Source organism: Cebus imitator, unplaced genomic scaffold, assembly GCF_001604975.1.
Source record: "Cebus imitator isolate Cc_AM_T3 unplaced genomic scaffold, Cebus_imitator-1.0 Scaffold236, whole genome shotgun sequence".
NCBI lineage: Eukaryota > Metazoa > Chordata > Mammalia > Primates > Cebidae > Cebus > Cebus imitator.
Genome location: NW_016107551.1, coordinates 2,652,892 through 2,673,214, shown reverse-complemented (window position 1 = coordinate 2,673,214; position 20,323 = coordinate 2,652,892). Strand labels below are relative to the sequence as shown.

The window sequence follows — 20,323 nt, the reverse complement described above, 5'->3', positions numbered from 1 at the left end:
GGTCTCAGTCTCTTGCCCTGGCTGGAGTGCAATGGCGTGATCATGGCTCACGACAGCCTCGACTCCCCTCTGTAGTCCTAGAGACTCAGGAGGCTCAGTTGATCCTCTCACCTTAGCTTCCTGAGTCTCTAGGACTACAGAGGTACATGCTACCACGTCTGGCTTTTTTCTTTTAGTAGAGACCAGGTTTCATCATGATGCCCAGGCTGGTCTCGAAACTCCTGGGCTCAACTGATCCTCCTACCTCGACCTCCCAAAGTGCTGAGATTACAGGTGTGAGCCACCACGAGGGTCCTCTTTCTGATTTGCGGATGACCATCTTCTGGCGGTATCCTCATATGGAGAGAGAAAAGGCTAGCTCTCTTCCTTTTCTTAGAAGAACACTAATTCCTTCATGAGAGGTCCACCCTCATCACCCAATCTCCTGCCAAAGGCCTTGCCTCCTAACACCATCTCATTGGGGATTAAGGTTTCAACATACGAATTCAGGGAGTGAAGGTGGGGCACAAACAAGCAGCCCCAAATGATAAATAAAAGAGTAACGGAAATATCAGGTATGTAATAGACATCAGTTCTTTTCTCTTGAAGGGCTGTGCTGATACCCCGCTGTGAGCCAGGACGCTCATTCGCACGGTGTAAATACTCCCGCTGTGGCCGATCTCAAGCTACCAATGGTTTAACAACCAGCCCACACAATTCCTAAATATTTAAACTATTAACATCTATTATTCATACCACAGATTGTGAGTCAGTTTTAGGTCTTAAAAACTAAACTGCTTAAGGAGCTAGTGGGAAAGTAGTATTTTAGAGCTATTCATTTGAATATTAACCCCCGTTTCCTGTGTGATCTCCAGAATACTTTCCAATCATCTTGCCCTCATTTATCAATTATAAAATTAAGTTAGCGTTATGTTATTCATGACATCTTTTCTAATTAGGGGTCGAACACAAAATATATCTTGATTTTTTTAAAAAAACACATAATAATTAACTAAAAAATAATAATTAAGATTCAACTCCCTTCTCACCCCATCAGTTTCAAAGCAAAGAATAGCGTGAAATGTCTTGGGAAATCATTATTAAATCTAAAAATGTTATTTACAACAGCATTTAATAATAAATGAATATGTATGACATTTACATGGAATGCATTCTTATCGCATTCATATTAAAGAGCTTAAAGTTTTCACTGTTTGGTTTTTGTTTTGTTTTATTTTGTTTTGTTTTGTTTTGTTTTTTAAGAAAAAGCTAAATCCAGATTCACATTTCAAAGGTGAAAACACCCAGGTTTGGAGAAGTATCACAAGCAGGCCAAGATCTCAGTAAGGCACTGTAACATTAGCTGCACTAACAGCTTTTAAGCTAAGCTTGCTAAATAAGTACAGACCTAAGCTGCCATCTCTGAGCCTGCTGCTTTGGCATTCTCAACAACCACAGAGTTCACTAAATGTGACCAAATGGTGCTACTGCAGCATAAAGTGTGGCATATATTAAACCACAGGTGACAAGCTGGGCTTCTGTGCCTTGTGAAATCACTTATGAATTTAAAAGTGTAGTAGGCAGAAGACAAGTGCAGCATTCAGAAATACAAAGCAAAGGGAAACCTAGTTATGTGCACTTAAAGAAATACAAGTTTCTCCCTCATAAATATCAACAACAGATGTGCAGAGTATCGGATTTATACTCAATCCCACTTTCATTTTATCGTAAGGAGTTTAGCAGCAAGAATGGGAGCACTGGGCTACCCAGGTTCTATCCAGCTCCTAACTGAAGCCTGAACAAGGGACTTATGTCCTCTCTGTACTCATTTGTGAAATAAGGAGCTTAATTTGATGTCTCTAAGGTATCAACAAACTCTAAAGGTGTTTTTTTTTTTTTTTTTTTAAAAAAAAGGAAACTCTAGTGATTTACTGACAACTTTGACTAGCACCTAACTAGGTGAGAATAGTTCAGCTTAGAAAATGACGAAGTCCCTTGACCTTCCTTGAAAAAGGTATCTGACATTTCAGATACAATAAAACAGAAATAATTCTATTGAGAAAAACGTGATAAAAGCTCAGGAGTGTAAGTGACTAAACTAGAATATTCCTTCTATATTAGTATATTTGCACGCATTTCTCTCCTTCCTCAAGTGGGCATTAAGTGCAGAGTTCTGGGACAGTGAGCTCTATGTATGAACGGTCTTCCTAAAGCAATCTGAATCTTTCAAAGTGATTAGAAAGGACATAACAGCTTTAGTCAGCATTGAAACAAGTAAGTCACTTGGTCACTTAGCGTCTCTCAGCTAAAAAAAAAAAAAAATCTTGCTTCTTCTCCTCAGAATTATATTTCATCACCTATAAGATGCCACTGAATGTCAAAAACATCATTATCTATTTACTAACAAGAGGGGAAAAAAACGTTGCCGGTCGAATTGGCATATCGTAAATTTCTGAGATGTTGAAATGTGAAAAAAAAGTCTTACAATTAACTGAATATGGAAGCCTATGACTTTATCCATAGTTTTCCCAGAATGTTGTCCAAAACCATCTTCCCAGAGGAATCAAACACATGCAGGTGAGTCATGTGTTTCACCTGACCCATTCATTTCACTATCCCAATCACCCTGATTTAATACAAAAAAAAAGTCATTTATCACCTTATAACAAATAGAAATTAAGGAAAAAAAGGAGTTAACGGAAATTAAGTAACTGCTTCTCAAATGCTTTCTATATTTATTATTCCCTTGAAGTACAGTTTCTGTCTTGTATGTGCTATTCTGGGACTATGTCAAATATTTGTGATATGGCTAAAGGCTACCAGGGTGTAGTCTCCTTCCTCATTACTTATTCTGATAGTTACAAAACACTGAAGCTAGAAGGAATATCATATACTACACAGGTCAAACCTCCATTCTGCAGAGGCAGAAACGGAGCTTTAAGAAAGAGCTACTTAGGATTGGAGGCGGAGTCAGGACAAAAACTCAGTTATCTGACCCAGTCTAGGAGAGGTCAGAACATTCTGCTGAATTCATCTATCATAGTCTGTGAGCAACAACTTGGAAAAGAAGTCTTTCCTATCTACTTGCCTGAAATTTCTCCAACCAGTTTAACGATGCTACCTTTCTCCAATGCCCTCAAATGAGCCAACATCTATAAAACACTAGTGTATAAACAGTCTGAAACAAATTGCTCAAGGCTTCTCAGATCTTTTCCACCCAGGTTCGACAAAGGCTCGCTAAGTTGCAAATCATCAGAGGGGAAATAATGCAAAGCAAAGAAAAGAGTAAAAACAATTTATCCAATAATCACACACATTGCCCCTTTCTAAATCAAATGTTTAAATAAATGCAATGATGTATTTTCCTCCTGATAAACTTAGGATACCACTAAATCACTTCCAAATGTAGCAGGCACCCCTATCCTGCAAGCACAGGTGACTCAACCCACACAAAGCCAGCTTGTCTGCATATTGTACCAATCCCAGTAGATGCTCAAATAAATAGAGCTTCATTTGAAGACACTATGACAAGGCAAATAATTAAACATTCAAAGTCCCAAGCTGAAATTTGTATAATAATTTAAACAATCTTCCCATCACAAAGTCCATCTTGATATCTCTGTTTACAGGAAATGTCCCAAAGAGGCAGTCCATGTTACCACAGGGTTGGCCATACATTCCAGGTTACGAATCTTAATCTAAAAGGGCAGTGTCAGGCCTGGCTGTAAAAGAAAAAGAGCAACCCTCACCCAAACCACACACATACCAAGCACTACTGTTGTTACACAAGCGAAATCAGACATCAGTGATGTGACTCAGGATTCAGGCTTCTGTGTAACCCCCCCATGAAACACTGGGCCTACCTAGAAAATGAACTTCTCATCATCTTCCAAGTGTGTTCAGATGAACTGAAACCCTATAAACAATCACTACCAAAGAATTTCACATCCTACTGGCCTGAATCATTCTGACAGAGAATCTCATGTCTTCCTCTACCAAGACAGACTTGCAGTCACCTTAAAAAGCAACTTTTTTGGCCATTACACCTCAGCCCAAGATGGTCAATGGGTTAATATTCTTTTCTGAGCTCTTCAATTATGCTGCCTTCTGAGTCTGCGGGTTGGCAGCCAGGGCAACCCTGTCAGAGCTGCAGAGTTCTGCAGATGTCTCTGTTGTGTTCAGTCAAACTGAAAAGGAGAAAAAAAAGGCCCTCTGACAACAGACAGCTGTCAATTAAACGGCATGCTTACACTCGGTAGGCCAATGAGCGGCAGTGGAGGTGACAAGTGCTTGGCTAATCAGTGTGCCTATAAAATCACGGCCCTTCCCTGCGCCACTCACACCAGCACATGAGGTGACAGCATGTGTCATCTTCAACCACCCCGGTTCTCCCCACCCCCAGCCTCATCAGTACCGTGAGAAGGCTCGGGTCAATGCAATATGCCTAGAAACAAAAATCAGACCAACAAAAACTGGCACAGGGAAAGAAATCCCTGCAGCAAAATGTCCTGAAAAGGGGAATACATTGATACACTAACCTATTCAGAGCTGGTTCACACTGATACTGAAAGAAGACAACGCATTAGATGTTGATAACAAAAATACTATCAGAAAAGAAGAGGCAAAGTTAGTCACCTGACCTTTTCCCAGTCCTCCATCTTGTCTTTTTCCCCTCTAGCCACCAGGGAGCACTTTGGGGCCAGATCCTTGAGGACACTGGACATTCTGAGCTTTCACAAGTACCTCAATATTGGTGGTGAGGTCGATGGGTGGGGATGGAATGAATCAGAAAGTAGAGCTGAAAGAGAAATCTAGGGGTTCTGTAGAACAGAAAGGTGAGCTCCCAAAATCTTCAGCTCAAAAATACCTATCTAACCCAATCATTAAATGCTGAATTCACTAAGAAACTACCTGAGCCAGACAGATTTTTACTCATTAATGACAAAAATCTCTCTTTCTCCCTCCCCTATCCCCTTTCTCTCTTCCTCTGCCCCCACCCCTGTCTGTCTCACTTCTCTATTGGTTTCTAAAAGAGCAGCTGATTAGAAGTAGAGAAATCAGGAAGAAAAACAAGGGGTGGCGGGGGGTGGTGGATAATTGGTAGCTATAGAGTCAAATTTGTGGCTGTCCACCTGCAGCACAGAAGACGAAACCACATCAGCTTATTTTAGATAAAGATGAATTTGAACAAAATACAAATACATTTAAACTTGACCCTGATTTATTTGGGACCTTCCATGGCCATCCTTTGCACCAACTACTTTTATTCGACTTTTCTTCTTCAGCTATCCCAAACAAGAGGCGAATCTGCCTGTCATGCCCAAAAGAAAACTCCCAAATGTTTTTATAAAATAACTTTTTTTAGATGGTTTCTCTTCGTTGCTCATACTGGAGTGCAATGGCACGATCTTGGCTCACTTCAGCCTCTGCCCCCCAGGTTCAAGCGATTCTCCTGCCTCAGCATCTCAAGTATATAAGATTATAGGCATGAGCCACCACACCTGGCTAATGTTGTATTTTTAGTAGAGATGGGGTTTCACCATGTTGGCCAGGCTGGTCTTGAATTCCTGACCTCAGGTAATCCGTCTGCCTTGGCCTCCCAAAGTGCTAGGATTACAGGCATGAGCCACCACTCCCAGGCAAAATAACATTTAAAAGACCTCTAAAGACTAAAAATGTCAAGTGGAAAAGGTAGATATCAGGGATAAGTGTCCTTCATCGTTTGGGAGTCAAACAAAGAATTCACAGCAAAGTTCTGCTCCAAGGCTTGTCCAGCCCTGCTCCAGTTCTCAGGGCCCCTAGAGGCTCCCACAGTTTCAAGGCAATCAGACCATCGCTACTGGGTGCCAAAGTTGCAGAATGTCCACATGGCCACCACCATCAGCTCATTCCTGGAAGACAAAGCTGCCTTTCTTCAACGGAAATGTAAGAAGCTATTCAATCTCAATCTGCATTCATGACCAACAAGCAGGAACGGTGCCAGGACAGAGCCTGAGACTGGCCACCAACTCTCCAACATCAACACCTACACCACATTAGTCAAACCAGTACAGCACGCCCTACTCCTAGCAGCTGCCAGGTACCTCCAGAAGCATGCTGGGTCTCCATCCAGGGAGTCCCCATGGCTGGGTTGAATGACTACATTGCCAGAATGCCAGGCCAATCTGCAGAGTTCATTAGGGTTTGGGACACACCTGTTCCCTCCTCTGCCATGACTCTTTCAAAGCTGTAATATCATCCACTTAGACCCATGGACAGCAAATGCACCAGTATCACACAGCCATGGACATTCAGACCATTTCACATTCTTTGCCACCATTCCAGCTAATACTAGAATGGGTATCTTCTGACCCAAAGCTTTTTACTTTTTGTGGACTCTTTCCTAAGCATAAAAATCCAAGGCGCACAATCATCATTTCTTGGTCAGATGCCAATTTGCAACATATAGTTTTGTAGCTTTCCTCAAATCTCATCAAGTACTAGTTCAAATATTGAATACAACCTTTTATTATTAATTTAGAAAACACTGCTTACTACAAAAACATAAAACTCAAACAATACAGGAGCATGTCAAGGAAAAAGAAATATGTTTCAATATACGAAAGGTAAGGAGGTCGTTCCACAGCCCTACTCTTCCCAATGCACAGCTCCATAGCAGAGATGAGAGCAGCTCCCAGAGGGCTAGGCTACTCTGCTCTCTTTTTAACCATCTGGATTTCTCTTCCACCAGATGAGAAACCAGGAGGGCTCAACCCTCTGACATTTAGTCTCCACTGTTCCTGAACATTTCTGGGGAGACTGGAATATAAGGGGTGCTTCAGTTGAGTAGCACCAGCAGCCACAGCACCGAGGCAAGGAAGGCACTGGTTTGCCAATGTGCCCATTTCCTCTTAAAGATTCAGATACACACGCACCATTTTTACGCTAGAACAGAATAAAGAGGGGGAGAATCATTTCTACAGAAGAAGAAGTTATTATTAAGTAAAAGCCTGGGCGGTAGAGCATTAGGACTGTGGAAAGGTCTGACCATCCATCCATCCTTTGAAAGTCAAAGTGTAGTTCAGGTTCTCATTGGATCCTTCCATTCATGGCTCCAACATTTTTAATCTCTAAGTTGATTCCACATTTTCTCTATAGAACATGATGTAGGTGTCAGTTCGTGCTTCTGGCACATGGGCCTTTTGAGAATCACATCTACTGAAAATACAGCATTGCCTGTCCTACTAGCCTTGCTCAGAGTTTGGGTCTAACCAGAACAAGGGAGGCCTTATCAGTCCTCTGGAGGCTGAAGATAGTCAAGGCTCTCTCTAGTTCCATTAGGGCCAACTGACACCCTATCTTACACACTGGCTTCTTAGTTATTGTAAAGCTTTTACATATTTTGGGAGCTTTTCCATCAAAATATCCTGGAATGGCTAGAGGCTCAGACGTATTAATGATATCTGCAATGCATATGCTTTTTATCCAAGTTCACAGCTCCTGGTCACTGAGGGTAAACAGTGTTATCAGTGATTATTATGGATTTAGTCAAGTATATTTTATTCCTGTCATTTATGAGCACTTGTGTTGGCTGGTATTTACAATGTCGGGATTCTGTCACTTTGGCAACCTTCAGAGACAACATTTTTCCAGTGTTACAGTGACATTTCAAAAACTCAGTATTTACAAGCAAACGACACCCTCTGGCTCTGTGACAGTATGATTCAATGGTTGCTTAACAAAGGGACAATCGTCTAGAAATTTCCTCAGGATGTGTTTCCGGCTGCTACTGGCTATTACTTCATGGTCTAGGTGACCTTTTGCTCTTTAGAAGAAAAACGGTATAAAGACATCAAAGGAAAACTTCCGTGTTACAGGCTAGGAATTTTGCTTGGATTGTGTGGCTGTGTCTAAGCAAAGTCTGTGGTGTGATGACGACCAAACCTCAACATCTCTGAGCCTTCATGTTCCACTTCTACAAAGTGGCACTGGCTGCCAGATGATGTCTAGGTCCTTTCTGACCCTGTTGTATTACCTTTAAGGATTTCGATGTTATAAATAAAAGCTAAGTCCATTGTCATCATTCATTTTTTTATGTCCTACAACAAGGTAACAAATAATAAAATCACATGAAGGAAACATGAAGAGGAAAAGCATGATCTACTCAATTCATCCACTTCTTCCCAGTTCTCCCCATCCTCTGCCAAGGTGTACCAGGGAGAGTGAAGGAGAATGAAACTTGGTGGATGAGATGTGGCTGGTGTTGCATTTCTCCCCTGAGCTTCAGGGCCATTTCCATTTCCAGGAGGACTGTGGTCCTTTTCACTACAACCAGGGAGTAGAGACGTACCACTGATGGCAACAGATAGCATGGGTGGTGTGTGCCATGCTATAGCAATTGGTACTTACCTACACGAAACATTCAAAATACTATTTTTTGGCTCTATAAAGACAATGCTCCCGATATACAGATTGCTAGGTTCTTCGTACCCTCTTTAGAAATGCACACTTTTTCTTGCTGGCAGACAGAGGTCCCACCCTGGTAGCTAGGTAAGTGCCTCCATGAATGATCCCTAAGTTAATAATGAATAGAAAACTGGAACCATCTATGAGAAGATTCTGTGGGCTACTTGCTATAACACAAAGCTACACCAACTGTAACCAGGGATAAAGAAGTAACAGAGAAAATGGCAAATCTGGATCCAAAGGAGTTTGTTTCCCGGTCTCAGCTCTGCTTTAAGAGTGAAAAAAAACTCTCTCAATCTCAGTTTCTGTTTTTTTTCTTTTCTTTTCTTTTCTTTTTCTTGAGACAGAATCTCTCTCTGTCACCAGGCTGGAGTGCAGTGGCATGATCTCGGCTCACTGCAACCTCTGCCTCCAGGGTTCAAGTGATTCTCCTGCCTTAGCCTCCTGAGTAGCTGGGACTACAGGCGTGTGCCACCATGCCCAGCTAATTTTTGTATTTTTAGCAGAGACGGGGTTTCACCATGTTGGCCAGGATGGTCTCGATCTCTTGACCTCATGATCCACCCACCTTGGCCTCCCAAAGTGCTAGGATTACAGGCGTGAGCCACCGCGCCCAGCCATCTCAGTTTCTTTATCAATAAAACTGGATTGAAAATAATTCCAGCCTCATGGGGTCACTGCCATGGTTAATTGAAGTCAAGATATTTTCATGGAAATGTTTAAATATAATAAGTTACATGCTCACATGCAATTTGTTACTATTCTTAGTTCATTCATTCATTCACTCATCCATCCTGTGACTCTAGAACAAGCACTTCCTTACTGCCCCTGTTAGTTAGATACTTCGGATAGAGATGACAAGCCTAGCCCTTGCCCCTCTCTGGCTGTAGAGAGAGTGATGACTCTGAGGAAAGAGAAGAGCCCCAGAGGCTTCCTGAGTACAGAAGAGAGGCAGTTCCTTCTGCCCTGGTTATAACATCCAGGGTCCCTGAATCGTGAACAATGCGGGTAAGTTACCTGGTAAAACAGATGTAAGGCAAGGAGAAGGGGAGGGAGGGCAAAGGTATTTCAGGTCCTTGTAAGGACAGAGAATCGTGAAAGAACTCGAGAGTACTGCAAGCAGCTCAGTAGGGCTGGATCATGAGATGTGAATGGTGAGTATGAAGGCTGAGGCTGGAGGGAGAAACAGGGGCCAGGCTACCATCATGCTAAGGACAGGCCCACAAAGCCACAGAAAAATGTTTTGTGGAGACTGTCACTCCTGCAACAGTGGGCAGCAGGCAGGTGAGGGAGAATGTGGATGGAGGGGTCAGAGCAGCACAGGCAGCCGTGGTGGTGCCTGGGGGGACTAGGAAGCAGCAGCAGATTTATTGGTATTCTGCAAGCAGAACTGATGAGATATAGAAACTGAGGACTTTTGGAGATGAGGGAGATCGAGCAGTCTCAGACGGCGGCTAGGAGTCAGTCACCACGCCAAGGGACACAGATGGAAGAACTAATCCTGACAGATTGAAATCCAATCAGCGGAATTCAAATTCAAAAGCACAATACCAAAGGTGAATTATCTATTTTTCTCCACTCACAATTTGGTAATTGTCAAATTCTACTCTGGCTTCTCGAAAAATAAATCCAAACACATGTAATAATACAAATTTGGAAAGTCATAAAACATCCAGATGCGGTGGCTCACATCTGTAATCCTAGCACTTTGGGAGGCCGAGGTGGGAGGATCACTGTGGCCAGGAGTTCAAGACCAGCCTGGGCAACACAGCAAGACCCTGTCTCTTAAAAAAAAAAAAAAAAAAAAGTCATAAATACTAAGGCCTCATGATTACTATAAGCCAAAGCCATCTGCCTAGAGAGCATGTCAGGATCTTCAGTGGGACATAAAGTGAGTTTCCCAATAAATATCTACTGAACACACAAAGTCAGAGTTTAATAGAATGTAATATTGTTGAATGTTCTAAATGGTCTGATTGCTGGCTAAGGCTCTACAGAGCTGATTTGGGATCACTGCATTATTTCTAGAGCTATACGTGTCACTATCTAGAGCAAAGATAAAATTATTTTGCACCAGTTGGCTAAGGAAGATGTATTAGATTGAACTCCATAGGAGCTTCTGATCTTGGCATCTATGAGCTTCTGAAAGGTACATTATAAAATTTTAGAGGCTAGTACATTTACCTAAATCATAATGGGATGAAAATCTGCTTTGTAATGAAATATGGATGGAGACAGTCTGGAGTCCAAAACTGATAGGGTATGTGTACTATCTGCAAAAGGAAATTGAGGACAAGCTCTCTCGAAATAAATCAAAGAATAATCCCTCCCTGGACACATAAAACCCCAAACTTAAATGTTCTTTCCAGAAGACAAATGGCATCCAGGACTTGCACCCTCAAAACAGACTCAAGCAAGTCTCACGTGGTCGCTAGCTGGGAGCAGCATTCTGGGGAATAAGTTTATGTTAGTGACTTCTCTTTGGCTGAGACAGTTACATGGCAGAGATGCAGAAAGACTCCTTGAAGGACGATGTCACAGCAGTGGCAGCTGTTGACATTCTTCTTTGCCACATGTCATTGTCCATACAAATCTTTTACCACCACTGATGTTGTGTTGTACCAGTTACTCTACACATGACAGTTCTGCGTTGCTGAGCTCAGCGTGAGAAACAGACTTCACAGTTCAAATGTAATAGATGTAATAGATAATATACATTTTCACAGGAGTGAACCACACCCCAGAGAACAAAGTTCGGCTGATGGGACTTCAAAGCAGTGGCAGGGCCCAAGTTAAGGTATATCCCCCAATTTTCATGAGTTTTGCTCAAAAAGTTTGTTTACAATTCATAATCTATTTTTTATTTAAATTTTCAATTTTTTTGTATATGACAAAATTGAATCTCTTCTAAGACTTCACATTCTGATTCCTTTAGGATTTGAGATCTGAGTTGTAAGCAACGTCCCTCTCTAGGACCCAGCCCACTATCCCATGAAACCTGGCATCTCTGTGAACCAGGAGTGGGACAGAAAATACTGTGGGAGAACACAGAGTGAGCAGAATCTCCTGGGCCCAGGTAAGTCCAAATGGAACCAAAAGACCACCTGCTGATTTTAACCAACATTTCTAGCAAAAAAGAACTTTTTTTTCTTTTAAACAGAGTCTTGTTCTGTCACCCAGGCTGGAGAGTAGTGGCATGATCTGGGCTCACTGCAACCTCCGCCTCCCGGGTTCAAGAGATTCTTGTGCCTCAGCCTCCCAAGTAGCTGGGATTACAGGTATACACCACCACGCTTAGCTAGTTTTTTGTATTTTTAGTAGAGAAGGGTTTTCGCCATGTTGGCCAGGCTGGTCTTGAATTCCTGTCCTCAAGGGATCCACCTGCCTTGGCCTCCCGAAGTGCTGGGGTTACAGGCATGACCCATCATGCCTGGCCCAAAAAAGGAAATTCTTTATTTAAACATGTAACTATTTTCTATCCTGACTGGTTGTCAATACTGCTACTAGAATTACCAGGCAGGATGGAGCGTGCCTACAGTCCCCGCTACTCAGAAGGGTGAGGTGGGAGGACTGATTCAGCCCAGGAGTTTGAGCCCCACGTGGACAACACAGAGAGACCCAATCCCCCTACAACCACCCCCCAAAAAAAAGAATATCACTACTTGATTTTCTACCTTCTCAATAGCAGACACCACCTCATATTTATCTGTGACTTGATCTCATGAAATCATCTACTTTCTGACTTTCATCAGAGCATCTTTTCTGTGAGTCTATGTTCCCTTTAGGGACAGTATTCACCTCTAACCACTCCCGCGGTCCAGTTATACACAGTTCATTTGAATATCACAAAACGCTGTTTTGTTCTGTTTTTAAGAAACGACAGATAAGGAACCTGCTTATTGTCCCATAACTGTGTGTGTATGTCTGTGTGTGTGTGTGTGTGTGTGTGTGTATGTGTGTTTCATATATAGACATATATATAGTTCATATATATATTGATATATATATATATGATATATATGTTTCCCATATAGTGGGCAACTTGTCTTTTTCAATTGTTTTCTATCAAAATATAAAGCAAATGTAGAAAAAATTCTTCTTGATTAAATCACTGTATATAGGCATGACTGACTCACATTAAGACCTATATAAATACCTTACATAAAATAAGTTTATGCTCATACTTTTATATCACTAAATATTTTACTCTTATTCCTTCTTTGGATAAAAACTATTCTGTAGACATCTATTATTGACCCAATCTTCTACAAGTATTAAGAATGTTGGCTGGGTGCAGTGGCTCATGCCTATAATCATGGCATCATAGCGTTTTGGAAAGTCTAGGTAAAAGGACTGCTTGAAGTCAGCAATTTGATACAGCCTAGACAACAAGGTGAGACCCTGTCTCTACAAAAAATAAAAATGTTAGCCAGCCACGGTGGTACATGCCTGCAGCCCTAGCTACTCAAGAGGCTAAGGAGGGAGGATCGCTTGAGCCTGGGAATTCGAGGTTGCAGTGAACCATGACCGCACCACTGCACTCCAACCTGGGTAATACAGCGAGATCTCTTACCTAATTTTTTTTAAGAGTAGGTGCTAAGGTAAAGTATTTAATCCAATAGGAATCCATCTGCATATGCTTTGTATGGCCTACTAACTCATTCTCTCTTCATGTTACTTCCTATTCTGCCATTATGATGATCAAATGGATCTCAAAGAAGCTTATAAAAATCACAAGGCGTAAGATGAGTTATAATTTTGATCCCGATTTTGTGACCTTTGTATGTATTTATTTAATAGAGTTCAAGCTGCATGTTAGGGTCCTTTCCCTTTAACTTTATTCTGGTCAGATTCTCAAAATGTTTGCTGCATGCAATTCGCATAATTTTTTTTAATATGTAAAGATGAGAGGAGAAGAAAAACAAAAGTGAGAATAGATGAAAGTAACTTACCATCAAAGTATGAGGAAAGCTAGCTACTCAGCTAAATAAAAATAACATATTTAGTGATTTGTAATATAAGAATAAAGTTAACTCACTTGGGTCTCAAGAGGTCTGCAATATGATCTTTGCAAAAGGTAGCTTGCCAATTTAATTGAGGCAGGAGTTATTTAATTTTTTTACAGGTATAGTTTTCAATAAAACTACATATGCCTATAATACTGCAACGGCAGATGTGTCTCGATTATTAGAGGTGGGCTCGAGGGAATATATACAATGGATCTCGAAATCTGCAAGCAGCTGTTTGTGGGGGGCTGAAATGATGGGGGAGGGCGTTGTACCACACACACATGTTCTTTAAGTGCAGCAATGTTTTGTTATTTTACTGCAGGTGTATTACAGAGATGAAATTTAATAACTTACTGTATACAATACCAATAAAACTGAAAAGATTCAGTGCCCTGCTGTTCATTATCACAGTACAAATGAGCTCAGGATATTCTGTGTGTGTGAACAGCAAAACCCCAACACACAGAGACCTCCCCCACGTACAGAGCTCTAGAGGGTGGGTACTGCCTGAAAACCTCAATGATACTCCTCCGTAATTATTCCATAGCATGGAATTGTTGTTGTCCCAAATGCACACAAACATGGCTTTGAGGTGCATTGAAAATAACCTATATCTGGTATTTCAGTCATAGAAATTGTTCATTGGAAGATGTCTTCTGAAAGGAGAGGAAAATGGAAATTAAGGATATGTACATTTCATTAAGAGCCCTAAGAATGTGAACAGTGATAATATATTCTATTCAACGAGATCTGGTGAAGTGCCGGGCAAAAGTTGCTCTCCCGCCAAAATGTGACTTTGCCCTTTGTTAAGTACAAGAAATGTCTGAGGAAAATAAGTGCCACACTATGAGAAAAGCAACATTTGCGTGTTGGAAATGCTAAGGCAAATGCAAAGAAGTATTCTTGCCGGTTTCGGTTTTCTCCTCCCCAAGAAACTACTTCTATGAGATTAAAAAAATAACACACTGAACATGAAAGGTCCATGCTTTAGGAAGCTCAGTTGGTCTGTGAGTGGAAGCACATGTAAACAAACCACGTCAATATCCAAAGCCCACACACAATTTTTCAAAGAATGGGGCGCTTCAATTCTAATCAGGTTATCGCTATCAGGCATGGCAGCAGACTCAACGATACCTGCTTCTTTTTTAAAGTATTTTTTTCTAAATTCCGTTACTTCAGATTACAGGCTTCTGTTGCTATCTTTCAGCATTGCCAATATTTTAATTTGGGGGTTCAGTTCTAAAGAGTTTCAGTAAAAAGCCCCCAACAATAAAATATCAAGCATGACCTTCAATAAATAAGTATTTCTGTCATTTCACATTGAAACACTGTCCTGATGTTGAATTCGGAGTATACTGCCTTTCTTACGGAAAGAGGCTACAGGGCTGTATTGAGCTTTACAGGATATGCAGATACATTTCAACATTAAATTATATCAGATACACCTCAGCGTTAAATCAATTATTTGTTTGGTCATTAATTGATTTTCTGCTTTGTCTTTACCTATCAGAAATATAAAGATGAAGAACTGTAGTCCCAATCGCTAGAAACTATTTTAAAAACCCTTAATGGTTTTCGTAAGAAAAGAAGTAAATCCCACAATCCTGGTGAAATTTCAATTTGGGTACGAGAAGTCCATTTCTTTGGTGTCTCATAAATCATCTCAAAGCAATTTCAATGGCTTTTTATGCACTAACTGCCTGTCCTTGCCTATGCTCCTAGTACATATTCTGTTGTTTCATATATTTTACAAGTGGGCTAAATGCCACAATCGAAAAATTATTGGGTCATATTTAAGAATCTGCTGAAGGTATTGTTTCGGACTCTTGCTGTATGTAGTTCCTGTGTTTTTGGAACAACAATGTAATCTATAATGAATCCAACTTTTTATAATAGCAAACCATATTCTGCCTACATTGCACAAAAAGCAAAGCCAAAACGTAATCTATACATTTTTAAGAAAGTGTTCATGCTGTTGCTAAAATGTGAATTGGCATATTCCACCCCAGCCTTTTCACAGGAAATCCTCATTGGTTTTAAGGAAATTGCACATGCTAATTCTGAGGATGTTACTGAATAGATTATTCATATCATCTTTTTTCCCCCCGTTAAGGCTGGGCGGTCTGGAATGATACGATCTGCCCTTCGCTATGCCTTTCCCTACCGACTGTTCCGAGTTCTAGCTAACGCTGAACAGAGCTGAGTGCAGCTACTCTTAGGTACTGTGTCAGGTCCAGATCCTCTAGTGGGCCTGCAATTGACCAGGCAGGGTTTTCTAGATGAGAACTAACATGGGCTTCTGGGCCTAAAAACTCTATCATGAGCTTAGGTAGCAGGGAACCCAAGTTGGAAAGCACTGGCTTTAAAACAAAACATTACTTAGAGTTCAGAGCCTGGCTCTGAAACTTACTTGAAGCAAATGATTTGAGGTCTACTTGCTTTACGTCTCTGAGCATCCCTTTCTTAATTATTAAGGGAGGATAATAATAACCAACTCAGAGATTTAGATTGGCACCTAATACTAGTTACCCAGACTTCCTTTAGATTAAGCCCAAACTATCTTTTAGAAATTCCCTCATTTTGACATTGACTATCAACCATGTCCAGATTGTGAAAGGACTGAGGCAGGGATTATTAGCTGATCCCTGACAGCGCAGCATCACAGAACTTCACAGCAACCCCCTCAAGTCAGCCGGTCAGCTACTGATGATTAACCTTGTGAGATGTTTACTAACAATTATAGAGTGGCAATATGAGAATCGAGAGAAACACAGCTAGGGGCACAGAGGTTGTTGCAAGGTTCCAAATTTCACCAATTTGGAAGGAATACAGAAGTTTGGTTTACAAGGAAACATGCCTATAATTACCTCCCTCCTCTTGCAATTAAAGCTCTTCTGACCATCAGCCTGAGTCATAACGATTTTTCTTATCAATATACCTTAAGATTATCAATATATCTTAAGAGATTTCAATAATACTTTAGTGCTTCCAGCATCCTCCAAGTCCAATGAAACATTAAAAACAATAATTATTATGACACACATTCAATATGAAACATGAAACTGATAGTGTTAAAATGAATGACGAAAGAAACTGCCTCTTTATAGAAGAATCTTAGCTATAAATGTGGAAGGAATGACGGAATTTTAAAAGAATCGCCAGTTTGAAGTGCTCAGTTAAAATAACTGATTCAGGCAAGGGTCATCAATGTGTGCTAAACCATTAGGTCAAAGGTTGTTGGGGTAAAGGGGTATCTGTCTAGTGCTAAAGTATCAATACAAATATTATTTGTTAATTGCAGAAGGGGAAAGGTTCTTTACAATAGAACAATTCAGTTTACCAGGTGATTAAAGTTAGCATCACCAATAGCGGCATGGCTCCACATCCTATTGGAATGTAATTTGAAGCACACAGCATCCTCAATGAAGTACTCCAGCCAAAAATGATTAACCTGAACCTGCATAAACCTTTAGACCGAATTTTAAATTTCTAGGCAAAACAAGTGATGAACAAAATTAAACAGCACCACAAGGAAAAGAAATCTAATAATTCTAGAAAGGGGAGTGTTTTGTAGGACAGTCAGCCTGGTCTCTTTAAAGTCATTATCATTCAAACAAACCAACAAAAAAATTACTTGGGAGAATCCCTTAAGCCCAGAAGTTTGAGTCCATCCTGGGTACCATAGTGATACCCCATCTCTAAAAAATAAATTAGACAATTTAAAAAAGAATAAAAATAGAGGAACAGCTCTAGTTTAAAATAAATTCTAAAAAGACACAGAAATCAAATGCCACACGTAAATGCAATGTCTTTCTAAAAAAAGCTACTGAACACATTTGCATAAGGACAACTAAAGAAATCTGAATATGGATTGAGATTAAGAAATTATTGTTAATTTTTTTAGGGCTAATAAGGGTATTTTAGTTAGGCAGGCAAGTGTCTTATTTTTAAGAGATAAGTACTGAAAAATATATGGGTGCGTTCTTATTAAATCTGCAACTTAAAATGGTTTGGTTCACTGAAAAACACGTCTTCTAATATACATTATACACACAGTCAAGCAAATACTGTATAACAAATACTAGCAATGGTTTAACCTAAATAGTAGGTATGTGGCATTCATCTTATTATTTTTTCAACTATTCTAGATGCTCAAAAAATTATGCTATGTGAGGTTAAAAGTAAGTAACAAGAGCTTGATTTTTCCCCGTTAATATACACGAAGCTGCTGGTGGGGACAGAAGGGAAGGTATATAAGATCCTTTTGTTTTTCTCCCAAGGATCTAACACATCACTACAGGGTCAATAAATATTTCTTAACCAATGCGATAAAAGAATGGACCCATTCTCCCCTTTGATAACTACTGGCTAACTTTTGGAAGATGGGTACACCCATAGCAATCCCCCAAAATGAATGAGCTCCTGCCTGAAAAACACCACTCAGGGACACAGTCGCAATGACTTACACACTGCAAACTCAGGCACTCTGATGTCTGAAACTGTCACGACGGTCACAAAATATCCTGTCCTACTGTTCACACTGGTACATTTCAATGTTCAGACCAGCATTCTGACCTTTGGTTCCAATAACACTTCTACCAGAACCACTGATCATCTATAATTCCCTCATTCAGGCCTTTACAGATACACAGGCCTAGGATGGTGAAGTCACCAGGTGAATGACAATTTAGCCCCCTCAGAAGTCAGCGTGGGTGTCTCTCCATGGTATGACTTTGGTGTCCTTCCAGAGCCTGCACAGCACGTTAGAAGGAAGAGCTTCCAAAGGACTTTTTTTGGGAGAGGGCAGTTTTCTGGTTTTCGTAGGCATGAAAAAGATGCTCACAATATGGTTCGTGTACATTGCTATTCAGACCTTACTCCCTCAAAATGGCTTCCAAAAGTGATGCTGAGGAAACAAACACTAGGTCATTGCAATTTTTGCCCTGCTAGGCACATGGTCCACATGCAAAATGAAACAGACGTGGTCACTGCCCTCTAGGAGTTTACAGAGTCCTGTGGATATCAGCATGTAACAAACACATAAAAATGACAACAAATTTTAAAAAGCAAGACAAAGAGAAGCCAGGTGCTGAGGCCCTGCAAGGGAGGGCGTCCCAGGAAGGATGCATAGGAACCTCGACGGATGTGCTGAACACTCAAAATAAACACTTAGGCATCAGAGCAAATTTAAAAAGCAATGCATATTTCTGCTTGCGCGAGGCCTAAATTGTCAACTTCATAATAGACAAAATAATTTTGTGCCATTTTCGCTTAGTTCTATTTTGACTTTAGATAAGAAAAACTAAAAGAGGCCAAAAGTTTTAGAATTAAGTCATGTGTAATACCTACTGAATCAAAAATAAAAATAACAACACAAAGAAATGAATTCTGAAATGTGAAATTCATTTTGGAATCAACTACATGCTTAATTTCGACAAACCCAAAATAAGCAACCCTATGGGCAAACTAAGTCGCACATAAAGAAACTCCGTTTCCTCCTTAGTCTCAAAGTTCCTGGAAATTAATAACAGTTCCCTAGATTAGGTCTAATTCTTAAATTCCATTAGTCATTTTAAGATCTAAACATCAAATAACTTTATCAGCATAGTCCTGTTTGATTACTTGCCGAGGAAGAAAAAGAATTTGGATGAGGTTAAAACCTTGGACTTCACTAGGGAAAACAAGATATGGGCTGGGACACTCAGTTGTGGAATTCTTTATAAAGATTTCAAGACATCTTGCTGATTTTCACCATATCACTAATTTTCACTGCCTTGTAAATGAAGTTCATATGAAATATATTTTCATGCCTTGAATAATCAAATTAATGCAAAGAGCCTAAAAGCATTTTCAAGGTCAGTAGTAATGCCATACGTTGAACACAAGTTATTAAAATATATTTCTACAGAACATTCTAAGAAATGATAAAACCTAGCTGCACATTAGAATAACCTGGGGAGTTGTCAGAAATGCACAGGCCCAACTCATAAGATTCTAATTTGATTGGTCTCAGATAGGACCCAGCGCTCGCTCGCTCTCTCTCTCTCTCTCTCTCTCACTCACACACACACACACACACACACACACACACACACACCCCTGATAATAAAACCATGACTTTAGACCTGGGCTATATCCCAGGAAGAAAATACAAACAATTCCTGATAATAACTCTAAACTTCCATTTAAGGGGAGAACTAACAACAATCATTTGTTTTGATGTCATCGTCTCATTCAAAAAAAAAAAAAATAGATTTCAGCAAAATTTAAGTTTGCAAATCGCCAGACATTCTATTCAAAGTAGCAAAAGAGGCCAAAAGCAAATGACATTTTTTCCCTTCCATTTGCAATGATGCCCATTAGGTATTAGCTACTGGCTACTATAGTATTAAGATTCGACCATCTTGCTAAAAACTTTATTCCCATTCATTTTTGTTTCTGTCAGACTTTCCATTAGAAATTTTAATTTTCTTTGCCAGCTAAAAGGAGTATGAGGTTACAATTTGGCAAGAACACGTTAAGCTGGGTGTGATTTCTGTACCCCGATTTGACTTAAATTAGTTTTGCCATATTTAGTAAGAACTCGAAATAGTCCGTTTCTCTACTTTTGCTTATCTTTTGGTTGATTTTCTATACAATTTTAAAGGTCTCAAAAAGTCACCATGTTTATTTCTGATAATTTCACGTGGAAATGCATTAATGAAATAATATTATCCCATTACTATTTTTAATGAAAACAACTTAATTGCCAATAAAGAACCTACTGGCTTTCATTCTTCTGTTAAAATATATCCATTTTAAAAAGCACCATATATCAATCAGTATTAGTGTTAAATCCTTAAGAGAACTCTAATGGATCTATATCTATTTTTTAACTTGATGTATTTCTG

General features: G+C 40.0%; 1 protein-coding gene across 37 annotated transcripts in view; it reads right to left on the bottom strand.

The window, feature by feature from the left end:
• The window catches only part of TCF4 (transcription factor 4), a 369,465-nt gene that overhangs the window by 156,386 nt on the left and 192,756 nt on the right, over nucleotides 1-20,323 (bottom strand). The gene's annotated exons all lie outside the window — the stretch shown is intronic.